Consider the following 19,573-nt stretch of genomic DNA (forward strand, 5'->3'; position numbering starts at 1 on the left):
TTTCTATCAATTAATGCTTTTTATGTACTTAAAAATTGTGATTTTTTAAAGTGTATATGCGTTCATTACCTTGAATATACTCTATGTTATAAAATGATTTTTGTTTTATTTGTATCAATATTGTTATTGCTATAGTTTGTTATATAAGAAAGCCATATTGAAATTAAGATATGTATTCTCATCTTCTTCTTCTTTATATTATTATTATTAATAATATTATTTTTTAATTATTATTATAAGCCATGTATAGTGTAAAGTTATATTTTGCAAACATGGCTTGAAATAAAATTTGTAAAACTTATGCCTGTCTGAAAATTCACTTTCTTCCGCTGACTATGTATTAACGAATGCACTATTCGCCTGTGGCCAGACTTGTAAATAAGAAACACGAAATAATGATCACACGGCATTATTTAAGTACCATTTAAATAATACAAATAATAAAGGTTCTTAACCAATTCAGCGCATTTAAGTTTTTTTTAAACTAAATGGGCAAAGGCTATAACCATGACCGAAATAATTTAGCGAATTATCAAATATAATCAAAGGGACACAACTATTAGAAATCCAAACATGAATTTAAGGGCATGACAGTGTAAAGGTAATCAAGGCTTGTATTAACGATATCCTACTATGTTTATTTTACATGAATGCTGCAAAAATCAAATTAATTGTAATAAGAACAAGAACTCCGCGGTCGGCCCCCAAAAGGGCCTTGACACAGGATTTATTGCAACAAAACTGACCAAAGAGTTAATCTTATCATATAAGTGTGACTTAGCCACTGAAATACGTTTTAAGTTGACACAGAATTGTGCACTTCTGTTCAATCATCGTTAAAGTTGATGGATTGAGAATATTATAGTATTATAACTGGAGTTCATCTACTGATCAAGGCCAATGCACATGTGAAGTATCAAGCTTATCGATCTATTGATTGAAGAGTAATAGATAGGAAACGATTTTCACACTTATTGTGACGGTAGCCTTAACCTTCGACCTAGTTAGCCAAATTTATTAAGGGTCATCAATTGTTTTCAAGGCCAAAATAGGTAGTTGACATGCAGACATCGGTTATGATTGCGTTTGGATCTAGTTCGTTTAAGGCCACGGTTACTTAAAATAGAACAAATAGTTTTTAATTTGGTCTGGAGGCATGTGTCATGAATTTTCTTCGTATGTAATTTACATGGAGACCATGCTTGTAAAAAATAATGTGCAAATTAAATTGTCAATTATTTGCATGGTAACATTTATTTTGTTTTCATGAATATTTTTTCATCAATTAACATATACTATTTAACTAATAAAAACATTCAACTTTCATTATGGTTCTGTAATGATTATATAAGCTAACTGACATGAAGCGTACATTATACTATTAAATCGACGGAATAGTCGAGCGCAATGTCTTGGGGAAGTTCTTGTTTAATTGCTCATCTATCAAATTTTGAATTATGTACACGTGTTTTTATCCTTTTAATGCTTGTATAAGCATTGGAAATTGAAAGTAGAATGTACATGATAAAGATATACAACTAAATACATGAAATTGCCTTTCACAAATAATGACAGACCCATCTGAAAAAAATGCGAAGTACAGTTCGCCCTGAAAAATAAATTTACTCATTCAAAAGTTAAAGCAAACAGTATCTCTATCAAGTGTACTTTATCTTATTTTATGTTTGCTATTGTTGTTGTTATTTGTTGTGTTAAATCATATATCTGCCGATATACAGTTTTTGAACTAAAATCATTTTAATACGATTTCTAGTTTGGAATGAATGTCGATTCTTAAGTTTCTTTGTTAAATTTTCTCTATTTGAAACTGATTTATATGATTAAAAATTGAAAGAGAATAATGCATACAGGTATGTTTTAGTAAGATTGAATGCGCAATTTTTAACACTTCGTAGTAGTAGTAGTAGTAGTAGTAGTAGTAGTAGTAGTAGTAGTAGTAGTAGTAGTAGTAGTAGTAGTAATAGTAGTAGTAGTAGTAGTAGTAGTATCTGTATAGTTATCATATGCAAACATGGCTTAAATTATATAAATCATGCTTGTCTGGAAACTCTGACCTATGTATAACCGAGTGCAATTTTCGCTTATTATTCGCCTGTGAACAGAATCGTAAATAAAAACACACGAAATAATGGTCTCACGGCATAATTTCAGTACCAGCCAATAATACAAATAATAAAGTTTCTCAACGAATTTAGCGCATGTAAGTGTTGTTTTTTTTAACTAAATGGACAAAGGCAATTAAGATCACCTAAACATAAGCGAGTTATCAAAAATAATCAAATGGACACAACTATTACAAATCCGAACACCAATTTTTGCGAATGACAGCGCAAATACTGTAAAGATTAGCAATGCTTGTATAAACGATATCTTACTAAGTGTTTTTAAATGAATGCTGCAAAATAAATTATAATCTAACATGACAACTGAAAAGCAAATGTACACTAGAGTCTTTAGAATGTATTATATTTTGTTATTTTTATGCAATATACGTTCAGTGTTCCAAATGTTCACCTTGCATTCTTTACAAAGCCATTAGTTAGACGTTTCATTTCATTGCTGTGGTAACAAACTATATTTCAAGCCTTGGTAAATTGAACATGCATAGACATATGCACTTTCAGCGGACCGAAACACCTTAACATATTATGAAATTGTTTTGTTTGAAAGGAACAAAACTTGCTGTGAGTAAATGTGTAAATTGCAGTTAATCAAACGAAGGCAACCATTTGTAGCTTTCTAAATGAATCATTGAGTACTTCTTCATATAATACACGAGTTATCATCCACAAAATACGTAATTTCATCTAAAAGCACTTCGAATGTGTTCATTCCTTTAGCACTGAATCGCAATTTCCGCTCGGCGTACAGGTTTGAATCCAATGTGAAACACATTTAGCACGTGTTCAGCCTTAAGTAAAGTCTAAGATCAATATATTAATATCAATATATAAACTGAATGGAACCGTAGGCTCACCAGCAGGAGACAAACATAGTATACAATCCTTAATTTATGGTAAGGATTAGTTTGCCCAAAAATGCAGCACAAAACCAATGTACCAAAAAGATACATAAATACACGAACAGACACACGCACACCGAATGACAGCCAAATCATAAGCACATACTAGCAAAACATTTGTTTGGCTGTATAAATATACCTTCGGTCATTAATACTAATAATGCAAAGGTCGCTGGCGGTTAATACTGTAATTAGTATATACTTTGAGTGAAGATTCCGAAATTCTACAGTTTGATATGGAGCTGGATGCCACGCAATAGGGTACATTGGATCTGACGACTTAGTGTTTGTTGAAGAACTAACACGGTGAAACGCCGAAACGACGATTAAACGTTCATGAAACTCAAAGATTAATATTGACTTAAATGCAAAATTTCTGAATTCTGAAATGCGTCCGAGCAATATTCATTGCGTTTCCGAAACGTCCCTTCAATGGTTTCTGTGTTTCTTTCATAATACGCAATCCTATCTCGTCTGTAGTCCAGTAAATGTTCACTCGCGTCCAGCTACACATCTCAGGGTCAACATAGAGGGCAGGGTAAGCTCAAGCGTGAGATGTAAAATACAATCGCAGAGCACAGACAAGACCCCTGTCCGACGGATGACAATACGATAGGTTTAAAACGAAAACACCATGTGTTCTTATCAGTGTTTTATTGCTATTGATGACCATATCAGCCACATACAAAAGGCCGGGATAATTGGAACGGCGTCGCGGTTCTCAGGTTTACATTACATAATTAAATTTCTTGTATCCAATAAGCTCAAAGTAATACAAACATTCGTCCAAACACCTCAGACAGATCATACGCATATATAAGTTGTATTCAGTTTTATTGATGCGAAACAAAACGATCACAAAACAATAAACACAATCGTGTTTTTTAAAAAGCTCAAAAAGAGAACTCCATATTATATTCTGTATAACAAATCGAAAGTAAGAAATAAAAAAGATCGATTATAGCATATGCGTACTATTTTCGATAATGTACATGCCATTTATATTTTTTCTGTGTCATCAACTGTATCAAACAATACGACGAACTTTTTTTCCATCATAATTAAAATGAACACATATGTCGCTTCTTAGCTAGCCTGTGTTTTTCACACGGTGTATTGATGTATATTATGTATCCGAAATTGTGTTTCAAAAACTTTTATTAACTTGCATGAACATGCATTAACTTAAACAATGTATGTATTATAATGGTTTGTTTTATTAGTATACATATTTCAATTGTTTGTTATATATGAATGACATATTGTAAATGAAATATGTATTGTTATAATATTTTTTCGTATCCATCGAATCTTTAAATAAATATAAGTGTTAATGTCATGTGTATGCTTGTAATTAGGAATCCAGAATTGAAAGTAGAAACTAAATGACAACGCAAAAATAAAGCGTTTTTTTGTTGTTTGGACACGAATACTTTCGGTATTTCCAGTGTATAAAACGAATATAATTATATAGTTATCATGTTATATACTTATTATGTGTAGATCAGCATTATTTTGGGATACACAAGTAACACATGTATTCACATTCCAAAATTTCTCTTTTTAAACACATTACTTATTTTCTGAGTAATGAACCGTCTGTTTGTTCTATCATGCACATATCATGACATCTTTTGATTATCTTTGCCAAAATTTGGCACATAATCAGGAACACATTGAAAACAATGAGGCAAACTAGCTTTGAATAAACTTAAGAGAACACCAACTGCTCATGGTATGCCGTCATATCAAATGGATAACTTTTGAAAGTCGAATAAATTATCATAATTGCACTTAATAGATTACACCTTTATGGGCCCTGAATATATATATATATATATATATATACATATATATATATGTTATCATACATTTCTTAAATATTAACAGCATGTTCTGCAATATTCGTCAAAAAAGTAATTTTAATCAAAATATATAAAACTAAATACATGAAACTGCCTTTCACAAATAATGGCAAACTCATCTGGAAAAATTGCATAGCACAGGTCGCTCTGCAAAATCCATTAACTACTTCAAAAGTAAACGCAAACCGTATCTCTATCCAGTGCACTTCATACACTTGTATATTTGCAATTGTTGTTGTTATTTATTGTGTTATATAATTAATAATTTCATATATACAGGGCGATATACAGTTTTGTACAAAAATCGGTTCAATACGCTGTCTAGATTGGAATGACTGTTGATTCTTAAGTTTCTTAGTTAATCTTCTCTATTTGAAACTGATTTATATGATGACAAATTGAAAGAGAATAATGCATACCGGTTTGTATTAGCAACATTGAATGCGCAATTTTAAACACTTCGTTTATTTCCTAACAATTAATGTTTTAGTTACTTAAAAATATTAGTTATTAAAGTGAATCTGCTAGCATTACATTTATTATACTCTATGTTATATAATGTTTTGTTTCTTACCAGTATCAATATTGTTATTGCTTTTATTTGTTATATAAGATTGCCATATTATAAATAAGATATGTATTATTATTATTATTATTAATATTATTAATATTGGTATTAATAATAATATAATATCACTGTTCTATCGCGTACTATGTATTACAGAATGCACTTCTCCCAAAAAAATCGACTGTGAACTTCTGTTAATAACAAACACGAAATAATGGTCACACAACATATGGACCGTGGCAATTGACATTTCGGCAATTATCAATCAGATTCTTAACTAAATATCGATCGGCCAATCAGCGATCGATAAGTCGTGCACGCCGGTTGCTAACGACCTGTCCGCCATTTTCTAGACAAGCCGGATGCCTAGTTCTCATTGAATCGAGTTTCGTTTGTTCGAAAAAATGAAATGAAACCGTGTAAATAAGGTTTATGTAACTCGAAAAGTCGGTATCCAGATAAGTGGAATTTAATTTATACAATTTCCAGCGTGGAAATGTAGTCTTGACAAGTGCGAGTGGAAGCTTCAATATGTTGAATTACCAAAATTACCCAAATCCCCGTTATTGAAAATAAATTTATTTCAGAAACTGAAAATGTCGTTTAAGCAATATTAAGAATGAATTATATCACGTGTATATGTAAACTAATAGGTAATATTGGTATTTGCGTAACTTAACCAAAATCACGTTATAAATCGCTTTTCATGTCAGAAACACGTAAAAACTATTATAGTATGTTACTATTTTAATAAAAACGATGCCACCGTTTTTTTGTTCTGCACTGTCAATTATTATGATTGATAAATGTCCATAATCAATGTTTCGGTACCCGCTCGGCGTCAGAAAGCATACTAAAATTAATCGAAATTCCAGTTATAAAGCGCTATTCGTGCCCAATACATGTGGACAAAATGTTTCGTTAGTATTTCCGTAAATAACATCGATAAATACCAGTGTAGCGATATTTATTTATTACTAATACCAATATAACACGTGTTAACAGGTTATATTTCGGTAAGCACGCAAGCGTTTGGAATCGTGTTTAAGTACCGAAATACCCGTTATACACACATTTTCTTTATAAACAAATATTTTTTTGCATTTGCATTTAAATATATGACAAAAAACCCTTTCACCATTGTTATATGGGGTGAAAAAGTCCATAAAAGTCATCCGGCATATTATATCGCGTAATCTATAGGCAATCTATAGGCGACGCCACTTTAAGTGTTAGCTTGTCTAGGTTTTCTTACCGCTAAGCCTATAGTGACTAAATGGGCGGAGCGATCATCGTCCAGGCGAAATGTCAATTAACATGACAGAAAAAAGCCAATTATCAAATATAATCAAAGAGACAAGTATTATAATTCCAAACAACCATTTAAGCAAATGACAGCGTAACTACTGTAAAGGTAATCAATGCTTGTTTAAACGATATCTTATTACGTGTTTTTAATGAATGCTGAACAATACATTTAAGTCTATAATGAAAAAGGATAAGCAAATGTACACTAGAATCTTCAGTCATTAATATTTTGTTATTTGTATGCTATATACGTGCAGTGTTCCAATTCACCGTGAAATCTTTATAAAGCCAATAGTAAGACATTTAATTTAATCGCTGTAGTAACAAACTATATTTCAAGACTCTGGTTTAAATCGTTCAACTTTATTAATATTTTCTGTCTGACGGGCGTTTCTCGATTTATTTATGTTAAAGCAATCACATAAACAACCAAGCTATGTACTATGGATCTGTTACACCCAATATTGCTGCTTCTTCCTGTATGTGCACGACGATGATCTGAAATATTAACTATATGATGCTATATTCTTAAATCTTTTTGTAAAAAGAAGGGATGTAGTTGACACTTGTTCATAATTTCATTTCATCGTTCCTCAAAAAGTTGTAACTATGTTGCTCTGGTTTTCTTCCTACCATTGAGTAATTAAATGGTAATTAAATTGAATGCGTTTTAATTTCCTTTTATTATTGTTTAAGTTGAGTTGCAATGCTATGTGACCCCGGCTTTATTATTCCATGTGTGTATGTTGTTTCGTATTATGCTGTTTCGTTTTGTTTTGGCAATTTGTCACTTGCCTTAAATGAAAGGCCACAAAATTGTATATAATAAAAATGCAATACTGCTCCAGCAGCTGGAGTTTCACTTCTTTACATTGATAAATTGAACAGGCATACAAATATGCAATTTCATCGGACTGAAATACCATAAAATATTATTAAATAGTTTTGTTTGAAAGGAAATATTATTGCTTTGAGTATTTGTTAAAGGGGCCTTTTGACATTTTGGTAAATTGACAAAATTAAAAAAAGTAGTTTCAGATTCGCAAATTTTCCGTTTAGTTATGATATTTGTGAAGAAACAATAATACTGAAATTATACCATGCTCTAAAATACCCATAATATTCATTTTTTTGACGATTTGAAAACTTGAAAATTATAAAGCGTTGCAACGGTAACGATTGAATAATTTGGAATGTTTTGTTGTTGTCGTTATATTTTGTGAAACTACGAGGATTGCTTATATAAAGTAAAAAAATACATTGCGTCATAGCATGAGAACGGATGGCCGAGTGGTCTAAGCGGAAGACTTTTAAATCCAGGACTCCAGCGGTCAGTGGGTAGAGTCCAGTTGAGGGTCACTTTTATTTTTTTTTAATTGTACATGTATTCTTGTTTTTTACTGGAGATTTTTAGGTCCAATATTTCAATTTATCAATCGCTGACTATCTTTATTTAACATAGTTCTCGTCTAAAGAAAATTCCAATTCACCTAATTCAGCGATCTAATTATAGTATGTCAATAATAGATTCTTAATGTGTTTTCAACAATACCATGATAAATATTATTTTTGATTAATTTAACAAGAATTAATCCACCATATTGACTAATGTATTAAGCATGAGCGCGATGATTCTCGATACTGGTAATAATCGAATCTATATTATATAACGATTATTTTACTGGCCGCGAACTGACCCTAATACCTTGCGGGTTGGAATGCAATACATTAAAGTGAGGCCACGCTTCCACAACAATCACAACACCATGTTTGTTCTTTTTAGCGTTTTACAAGAATTTATTACTATTTCAGCCACATTAAAACGTTCGCGATAATTGAGACGGGCTCGCTGTTTTAAGTTGGGCGCGCATTAATCAAATGTTGGATAATCTTACACATAACATATGATCACCCAAAAAGCTCAAAAATATTATACGCGTATTAAATTACTTATACAAGTCGCGTCCTCATAGAAATGTTGAAACAAACATTCACAAAACAAGTAACATATAATCGTGTTTAAAAAGAACTCAGAAAAAGACTTCTATATCATATTATGCTTAACATAATACGAACAATAAATAAAAGACAACGAGGATAAAATATCTTTTCTCCGTCTGAGAAATTGTTTTCGACACCCACAATTTTACGACGAAATTGCTATTTATCAACAACGTGTTCACGCAAAACTACATTTCTTATCAAAATAAATTAAATCTTGTTATGTGCAATAAATACTCAATAAACGGGTTTATTCGACCGAATTTGTATACGATCCATTATTTGAGACAAGTCAACAGTTGCAGCAAATTAAGCCACATGAACAAACAAGTGAAACACATCAAAAACCACAATAAAAATTACACAAATAAATTGTAGTTTTTGAAGGTCTTAGTTAATGTTTTTATTGAAATTATTCTGATTTCTGATATATAGCATTTAATTTTTACCCCCCTCCAGGTCTCTGTTGTTGCGCATACACACATGTGTTTAGTTTACATTCGCAAACACACCAATAACCCATGATGCTCATTTTAAAGTTTCGCTGTTAAAATAACACAGTTTTGAAAAAAAATCGAAAATAAATTCATATTTCGTCCGGAATATTCTCGCCAACCTTAGCACTGTGGGATCAAGTCGGTTTGATGAGCACCAAACCTCACACTGAGTTCTCTATAAAGAACCCCTTTATTGTGTATTTCCATCAAATTTAATATACTTTGATATTGTTTATCATCAACAATATTTATTGTTAATCAACAAACAGCTGTACGCCGAATAGGACAAGAGTGAGAGTGCCATTAAAGTTATCTCTTGGAATATTGAAGGGCTATCGTCTACAAAGAGCGGTGACAGCAAACTTTCGTCATATATGGCTGAACATGACATTAATCCTATACACTCGTACAGACACTTCCAACACCGTAGAGCAAGGCGTTCGAGCGGCGGGATCATCGTTTAGAGACAGTATACGCAAAGGAGTTTCTTTAGTAAGAAATAACATAGACTGTTTATTATGGCTTAAAATAGATAAAAAACATTTCAATGTTGAAAATGATATATATTTAGCTGTAATGTATATTCCACCGGAAAATTCACCAACGCATGATATGTATGATGTTAACATTGTTCAACTGGCAGAATCCGATATTATTTTTTTAATCGTAAAGGAAAAGTATTTATTACTGGGGACGCAAATGCTAGAACTGGTCATAAAGCTCATTTTATTGACAACGACAGGAGCTTAGGTGACTTTGATTTATTTGAAATAGATACTCCACTTCAGAGGGCAGCCTGTGACCTTGGTGCAAATAGATTTGGCGATTATATGTTAGACGTATGTAAATCTACCAATATAAGAATTGTAAACGGTAGGCTATTTCCAGATAAAGGAGTTGGCAAATTAACTTGTTTTACTCATAATGGGGAAAGTACTGTAGACTATTTTTAAAAAACTTTCACGATTTAACCGATTTAAAAGTGCATGATTTCACGGAATTTTCCAATCATGCCCCAGTGACATTTGCTCTGAGCACGAATAATCCGGTTTCTAACTGTAAAAACAATCCGCGCGTATACGTTAAATGGAAATCCTAGTACAGGGATAATTTCGTGCACGACATATTAAATGGTGCTCAGAACTAGAACACAAGTTACAGGCTTCTGCTGACACGAATAAACAACGCTGGTTTAACGAAGAATGCAGACGAAAACGGACAGAGTATACTCTAACAGTTTACCAATCTAATTTAAATAAGAATATGCATACACGAACAACAATGCTGGCAGCAAGGAAATAATATACATATTTATTTCGGAAAACAAAATCTAAGTTTAACAGAGAACAGGGAGCGAAAGTAAATAACATGACTCGAAAAAAACCTCGCGAATTTTGGAAATTATTTAAACAAAAAACGGATAATATATCGCTGCAAGAATTCTATGAGTATTTCAATACTTTAGCTTCTGAGGCTGACGTTAACGTAAACAACAACGAAAGTGACACTTATTTACGTCAGTTTGATAACATAGAAATCCTATCAGCTCTTACCCTGACCTAGACAAACCCATTTCCCAAGAAGAAATAATTAAAGCTTCAAGGCGTTTAAATAATAATAAGGCAGCCTCAAACGAAAATATTTTTTATGAATACTTCAAAGAAACCGTGCATATTATAGTTAAACCATTGGAAATATTATTTAATTATATCTTGGATACGAAACAATTTCCAAAGAGCTGGTCAACGGGGGTTATTATCCCGTTACATAAACGGGGCGATAGTTCCGATCCAAATATGCGAAACTATATACAAGTGTGATTAACGAACGCTTAAAATCTTGGGCAGCAACCCATGACATTCTTACAGACGCGCAGTTCGGATTTAAACCAAATTGCAGTACCGTTGATGCAATTTTCATTCTAAATCATTTGATAGAAAAGCAAATACATAGTAAAAGCAAACTTTGCTGCTGTTATGTCGATTACTGGAAGGCCTATGACCTTATAAATCGCGGACAGCTATGGCATAAAATGATTTTATCGGGAATCGACGGCAAGTTAATTTCACTTATCCGCTCTATGTATAGCGAGGTCAAAATTCAAGTTAAACACATGGGATCACTTTCGGACCTTTTTGAAGATGCTGGAACAGCAGCGTCTAAGGTTTGATAACCAGTAAAAAAATTCTTTACAATGGCGACCTATGTAAAAGACCGAGCCAGTCCGATTGAGATAACTCGATTTTTCAGTTACTTCCCTTGGCATTCGCCACTGCGTAGGATTTTCGTTGATTTTCATTGATAACATTCTCCTAGCAGAGTTGTCGTTCGTGTTGATAAAGGTAAATATTAATAGAACAGCATATCTTCGGGAAACAGATTCAATAAGTTTATCAGAACGTTAATTTCAAATTAGTAATTTTACATCCATTTTATTTTTATGGACCAATGAAACAACTATATATTTTCTCTATTTTGTTTGATATTTGTTCTCGATTAGGAAAATAAATTGCGAATAAAAACATGTTAAATTAACTTTTTACGTGATCACAAAACTAAAGAATGCGAACAATTTCGAACCTGCAAATTGTAAACGCTGCACTGCTATGATATATATAGATAAAACAACATTTTTTTGCGTAATTGTCCGTCCCGCTAGCGCAGTGGAAAGGCCGTTCGCTTTTTCACCTTTACGACACCGGTTCGATTCCCTCTCCCGGCGCAATGTTATATTTTGTCTGTTTTGTGGTCACCATTCCGGACAGGTGTTTGTTTCCAAATAATCTCATCCCCCCGCAGCATTTGACCATATAAAAAATTAAAAAGTATTTCAGTACAAAACAAATAGCTGGAAATTGCAGTATCATTCAAAATTCGTCCCAACTGTCGTCAATCTAATCTTATTAGGTAGGACTGCTGGACACACTCCGGGTCCCAACATTATGCAGCCTCAGCGCGGAGATAACTCATTACCTTGGAAAAACACAAATACACACACTGGGTGCAGCCTAGGCGCGTATAGACTCAAACAAGGCAACAAACTCAAGTGCGGGCACAATCATTTAAAATTTACATATTGAATACGATATTCTAACAGAAATTACACAACCACCTAAGTGTACATACCATATTTGATATTTCGTTCGATCGTTAGATTTCAGCATATACATGTATAAGGTCATTTCGCTATTAGTTAACTTATCCATATGTTCGTGGGCGAACTTGGATAGTCAAGTGCTCATACGATTGAGCTCGCATGGTCCGGCTATGTGCTCATACCTACTTTCGAGAATCATCATGAAGGTATTGCCATACTTAATGAACAAGAATGTGACCCGCCTCCCAGTTTTGCTCAATGGGTCAAGTTACCCACGGGTACTACTTCCCCGTACCCCTTAACTTTTTTTCGTACCAAAAATGTTTCGTACGCAAAATTTGTTCGTACCAATTTTTTTTTCGTACCCAAAATTTTCGTACCCAAATTTTTTATCGTACCCAAATGTTCGTATCAACAAACACAATTGTGGTGATATAGATAAACTTAAATTGATGTTTTATATCCATCCTCTTCAAAAGCATCGTCACACCAGTACTGCCAGTACTTTGATTAGTAGTAATGTCGGACTATTACAAGGAGAAATAACTTCGCCGATAATGTTTTCTCTATTTATTAATGATATAGAATTTAATTTGCAAAACGGAATAAATGCAGGATTAACGTTAGATCAATTGTCTACTTATCTCCTCCTTACTGCGGATGATGCTGTCATTTTCTCAGAAACTAAAGAAAGACTCCAGGAATCGTTGAACAATCTAGAATTATATTGCAATAAATGGAATTTAACTGTTTATATGGAAAAAACTAAAATAATGGTCTTTCAAAAAGGGGCGCGCTAATCAAAAACTACAAATGGACCTACAAAGAAAAAGTTATTGAAATTGTTAGCAATTTTAACTACCTTGGTATTGTTATGTCAAGTGGGGGCTCATTTATACCTGCCACTAATACACTTTATGGTAAAGCTACAAGGGCTATGAATTCACTTTTTTGTCTTACAAAAGATATGGAAGCGCCAATAAATGTTATGTTCAATCTGTTTGATGCATATGTATTATCAATCCTTAATTATAATTGCGAAGTATGGGGATTAATTGTGGCAACTAATATTGAACGTATTCACAGAAAGTTCTGTAAAAGACTGCTAAATGTAAAACTATCAACAAATTCAATGTCAATCTATGCCGAACTTGGTCGATTTCCTTTATATATTGATAGATACCCACGAATTGTTAAATATTTTTTTAAATTCATCAAAAGAAACAAGGAAATTGTATCCTTACAACGGTAATTAATTTGCAAAGATTAGAAATTGAAACACAAAATAACACTGTTAATTGGTCCTTTAAAGTTCGCAAATTTTTTAACCAAACATAATTTACAGATGTATGGTTGTTTCCTGAGTCAGTTATAATTGAAAGTTGTATTCCTTTGTTAAAGACTAGACTCGGAGATCAGTATGTATCTGAGTGGAGAGTTAATGTTGATTCATCTACTTCATTACTTTTCTATAAGGAACTTAAACCTTTATGTGAAAGATCTGTGTATTTAGATGCCATTGACAATAACAAACATAGAAACATGATTGCTAAAATACGTCTATCGTCACATAACCTGTTAATTGAAACTGGTAGACATTATAACATTATCAGAAATGAAAGAATTTGTACTTTATGTTATCTTAACGATTTAGAAGACGAATATCACTTTTTACTTAGATGTCCATTTTATTTAGAAGAAAGATCTAAAAACATATCAAAATACTATTCAATAAGACCAAGTATGCATAAATTTTTGAAACTCTTAAATAGTAATAATAAAGGTACCCTTCTTCTTCTTCCATGTGTTGTACTAATCTCACTCTGGAGCATACTCGTACATTTGTTATATACCCTTCGGAATTTATCAATTTACTGTATAACATGCTTTAAGAAAAGAAATGATTTTATTTTTTTTTAACTCAACGTTTATAATGGTTATTTATTTACCGTTTGATATGAAATAAATAGACTGTGTTTTTATTTGTTGACGCCAATTTTTGCTGACATTTCAGTGTATTATGTAATGATTATGAAATGTGATTTTTTTGGCTGTTACCTCTGTTTGTTTGTTGTTGTTTTTGCTTATATATATAGTTGAGTATGGATACTCAATTCAGTGTGTACATAAACACACAACACTCTCACGAGTGATTGATTATTATCTTTATTTACGATATTTTTTCACGCAAGTATGAATGTTTTGTATTGATCACGATGAGCTGTTATATGCTTAAGTGAATAAAATATTTGTTCTGTTTAAAGATATACGAGCAAACACAGTTTTCAGTGAAAGTCTCGGTATCTAATCACAACGGATAGAGAAACGCTGCAAACATACTGGAATGTAGCCTGTACTCTGTTGCATAGTTTTATTTCGAAACGAGGCTGTCAAAAATGGAGTACTATCAACAGTTCATCTTGGAGCTTAGGCTATGTCAAACGAAGGTAATAATTTGAACAATCCTAATAACCGTTAGGTAATACTCTTTTTAACGTTTTTAATAATTTTCAATAACCAAATATTGTGAAATTATTTTTTGATCTTATGACTTGTCGGGGGTAACCGTTAATCTTAGAATGCTTTTTCCGATTGTAAATCATGAGTCATCAAGATCAGACCGCGGTCCCAATAATTTGACACAATTATAATAATTGTATTCTTTTTTGTGTGAATCAGAATCATTGGTGCAAATATAACTATCATAACATTACCTATCCTCCAATTACCTTGACTCAAGGTAATTGGAGAATAGTTAATGTTATGATATTAAAGGCTTGAGTCGAGCGGTTAAGGAAACAACTAAAATAATTTCTGAATTAATTCAAACAAGGCCGCAATAAACAATGTACTTAAAAAGATTTATTTCATTCCCGTTTTATCGATGTCACACTTGTTTATTTACAGCGTGTTTTTCCAGGCAAGCCGATAGTTCCATACACACCCACAAATGACATACACTATGCGCGTTGTTAACCTTGAGTTGAGAGGTCACATCCGAAAAGCTAGAGTGCTCGATTGCAATAGGCATGAAGTTTACAAAACTTTGAAAATTTGATTCACTGAACAATTTATAGCAACTGAAAGGTTAATTAAAAAAAATTATTACTTCTATTTACCATTTTACAAGATTCTGTTTTATCGGTTGATCTTCTTTTGAGCAACATTGACACGAAAAATTGCTCAAGAAGTGAAAAATAAAACAATGTTTGCAATTTGTTCATTTTTTTCCGGCATATATGTTACAATTAAAAGATTTGATAAAATTATCATCCAATTGGGACAGGGTATACCCGCTGAGGCCACACTTAAAATATTGTTGGTTTGCCCTTTACCGAGCCTAGATTTTACAAGTGGGTAGGTAGGTAGGAAAATTATTTTATTTTATTTGAGAAATTAAAAAATTTAATACACTTATTATAGTCTATGAATATTTAAAACACTTTTATTTAAGCACTGTTGCAGCAGGTTTTTTTGGGTTGTAGGGGAAGGGGCCTTTAGCCCTTAGGCAGGGCTTAACACTAAGGCACGTTCGAACGACATTCACTGCCTGTACCTAGGTACGGGCTAGCCAATGTCCCAGTAACATGCCCGACCGGTCGTGTGTATTTTGGGCGGGATTATGTGTTCTGTATCAATAAACTGCGTTTTAAATAAGCTTTGGAAAGATGCGAAAATCTTTATACAGTATGATCAGTTGACAATTAAATCCCAGATTGAAGTCGGAGACTACAAACAGATCGTAACTCGAAAAAGATTTGGAACCCCCTGATTTTTAAACGGAATTCCGATCGATACGGTTTTGATTGGTTTCCTCGAAGTGACGTGTTTTCTCGATAAAATTACGTTTTAAACAAAAGCCGGGATCGCCCAGGATTGTCCAGGATCGATGAAGGTATAAAACTCGACATGAACTCAAAGTTAATATAAAAGTATTATTCATTTATCAATTTTAAATAATTTTAATTTGTTTGATCGATTTGAAGTCTGTTGACTATCTTTTTTACGCGATTCAATAAGCAAAACTCAAATTAATGGTCGATCCCGGCTTTTAGTAGAGTTAACCTTGTACAATTGTTACGACTACCGTAACACGTTATTTGTTATTTTGCGACACATAAGATTCACTTACCGTTTGTTGTCAGACGGCAACCGCGGCAATCTATGTAAAAAGGTTTTAACGTTCATGTCGTTGTTTAAGTTTGGCTTTACGGTTGGGGATGGGGGTTCCTCGGATAAGAAAAGAAAAGGGAAGGAGGAAAGTAAGAGAAAGTAGGAGGAAAAAAAACACAAGGAAATTTCTCCCGAAATGGCGTGAAGATTATAAATAGAATGCTTAAGTAGATGAATATTGAATTCATTAGCATTAGTAAGGCAAGCTAATAAGAATGATTGAATAATAATTGCGCATCTCCACGCACAGGAAAATACAAGTTAAATGATAAATATCAAGGTTTTGATAATACTTTGGTCGGGGCACATGAAAGATTGGTCAGGGCTAGTAGGTTCTGCATTTACTAGCCCGAATGGGCTAGTTAAAAAAGTTAGTGTTAAGCCCTGCCTTAGGTTGGGTAAATTTCACGCGCGATTTTCCACTTTTGGGGAAATTTCACGCGCGATTTTCCACTTTTGGAGAAAAATCCTGCTCGTTTTTTCCTTAATAGGGAAAATTTTTTAAGGGTCTTACTTTAACTGTTAATTGGGTTAAAAAAACAAAAAAGACTGTTATTTTCTTCATACATCAATATTTGTGGTTAATTTACATGTTATTACACAATTTTACAGAGGCATTTCCCTGATTTTTCAGTCCTTTAAACATCTCCACTAACGCATCCATGTCCTCCTCTGTCAGTTGTTCTGGCCCTGAAAGTTCTTGAAAGCTGCTTACCGCATCAGCGCATCCAATGTTGCCTGTCCCAACGTCCGGAGGTCTGTTGCAATGTTATTCATAAGTGAAAAACCTTGCTCGACTACAGCCGTAGACTGGGGGATGAGCAGTGCCAGTTGATAATACTCAAACACACCGGGATAACATGCCCTCATCATCTGGTCATTGGAAAGCTGTTGGTATACAGCTTGCAGGGTGTCACGACCTCTTTGCCTGAAAATTAGATTAACAACATAGTTAATATTAGTTGTGTGTTGGCTTTGTAATTTTAAATTTTAAGTTAACCAGGGGTGTTGACACAGGTCAGGAAGAATGATTTGTTGAAGTCTGACAGACCTGAACTGAAAATTGGCAAATACTGTTTAACTACATATTTGATACTAACCGAAACAAATATTGTATCTTAGAATATTTCAAAGTAAAACTGTCTGCTGTGTATTTTCAATAGCCATATTTTGCAGTTACATGTATAAGGGTTTACAAAACTTATTTTGATTTTAAAATACAGTTGGTTTGTTTATAAATACAACACTTGTCAAACAGAACATTAAACTTTCAAACTTTTCATAACTGTCCGAACTTTGCCCAAACTTGTATACAGCTGGTGTCTGAAGGCTTTAACATACCTTGACAAGGACTGGCTGTGACAGTTTCAGACCGTTCAGGAACAGACTGCTGCAGTGGACTTACTTTTGTGAAGAAAGCTGCAATAACCGCGTTATTCGCAATTTTTGGGGGCTTTTCCCGATAATTTTGCCAGTTATGCGACATTTTGCCCTTTTTGGTGACATTTAACGTAAAGCGAGTTGACAGTTATCGTAATTTGGCCAAGGGAGGTTATCATTGTCGTAACATTTATACAGTACAGAAAGGCGTGTACGGGTTGGGAACCATAATTGAACGGGTACCAAACGGTGTTTTGTACGATTTCGATCGAATTTGTTGTAAAATTCAATCGTTTTGAACTGTTTTATAGAAGGGGAAAAGCTTCCGCTTGGGGAATTGTTCGGTCCGGAAAGGGGAAAAACGTAGCCTAGATTGCTCGGGGAAGACGCCGATATTCGGCGTCTGTTATATAAGGTAAAAAAAACCTGTTCCAGCAGTGTACGAAGCCCTATGTACATGTAGCTTAACCATATCTTGTTTGCTGTTTTCTTGCATATACATGTAAAAGTGATTTTTATTTTGCTTTTATTTCTTACAGACTGTGCCGTTTGAATTGGGAAAATTAGCACAATTAACCATGAAATTGGGAAAAATAGCGTGATTTACCATAAAATTGTGAAACATTAAGCATTATAAATATAATTATACGTAACAGAATTAAAATTGCTTTTAAGTTCATGTTTGACAGCATTTTTATATTATAAAGTGCTGCTTTAATGTCTTCTTACCATGAAGACAATGTTTAGTTAATATCCCTCCACATGCATATTAAACTTGCAATAATTAATAGATTCTTATATTCACCATTTATTTAAATCATAACCCCTTTAAGAGAATCAATTTAATACAGTAAAAAACCAAAACAGATTGGCTCAAAGAAATTTTGGGCCAGCGCTAGCCCTGATAAAGCCCTTTAAGAGTATCAATTTAATTCAGTATTTTTATGCCCCCCTTCGAAGAAGATGGGGTATATTGCTTTGCACATGTTGGTCTGTCGGTCTGTCGGTCCGTCCACCAGGTGGTTTCCGGATGATAACTCAAGAACGCTTGGGCCTAGGATCATGAAACTTCATAGGTACATTGATCATGACTCGCAGATGACCCCTTTTGATTTTTAGGTCACTAGGTCAAAGGTCAAGGTCATGGTGACCCGAAATAGTAAAATGGTTTCCGGATGATAACTCAAGAACGCTTATGCCTAGGATCATAAAATTTCATAGATACATTGATCTTGACTCTCAGATGACCCCTATCAATTTTGAGGTCACTAGGTCAAAGGTCAAGGTCACAGTGACCCGAAATAGTAAAATGGTTTCTGGATGATAACTCAAGAACGCTTAGGCCTAGGATCATGAAACTTGATAGGTAGATTGATCATGACTTGCAAATGACCCCTATTGATTTTCAGGTCACTAGGTCAAAGATCAAGATCACAGTGACCCGAAATAGTAAAATGGTTTCTGGATGATAACTCAAGAACGCTTATGCCTAGGATCATGAAACTTCGTAGGTACATTGATCATGACTGGCAGATGACCCCTATTGATTTTGAGGTCACTAGGTCAAAGGTCAAGGTCACAGCGACAAAAACATATTCACACAATTGCTGTCACTACAACGGAGAGCCCATATGGGGGGCA

General features: G+C 33.5%; 3 protein-coding genes across 27 annotated transcripts in view; 2 read left to right on the plus strand and 1 right to left on the minus strand.

Moving 5' to 3' along the window:
* LOC127847065 (epidermal retinol dehydrogenase 2-like) overlaps nt 1–19,573 on the minus strand; it is a 261,377-nt gene that overhangs the window by 212,589 nt on the left and 29,215 nt on the right. The gene's annotated exons all lie outside the window — the stretch shown is intronic.
* Nucleotides 1–19,573, plus strand: part of LOC127847058 (uncharacterized) — a 270,689-nt gene that overhangs the window by 181,852 nt on the left and 69,264 nt on the right. The window lies entirely within an intron of this gene.
* Nucleotides 14,745–19,573, plus strand: part of LOC127847055 (phosphatidylinositol 4-kinase beta-like) — a 152,206-nt gene continuing 147,377 nt past the window's right edge. Inside the window, exon 1 of one of the 3 annotated variants that reach the window (XM_052378608.1) lies at nt 14,745–14,826. The gene's annotated coding sequence lies outside the window, so the exon portion shown is untranslated. The remainder of the gene's footprint in view (nt 14,827–19,573) is intronic. The other 2 variants (XM_052378607.1, XM_052378610.1) reach the window with 2 other exon arrangements.

This window comes from Dreissena polymorpha, chromosome 10, assembly GCF_020536995.1.
Source record: "Dreissena polymorpha isolate Duluth1 chromosome 10, UMN_Dpol_1.0, whole genome shotgun sequence".
NCBI classification, from domain to species: Eukaryota; Metazoa; Mollusca; class Bivalvia; order Myida; family Dreissenidae; genus Dreissena; species Dreissena polymorpha.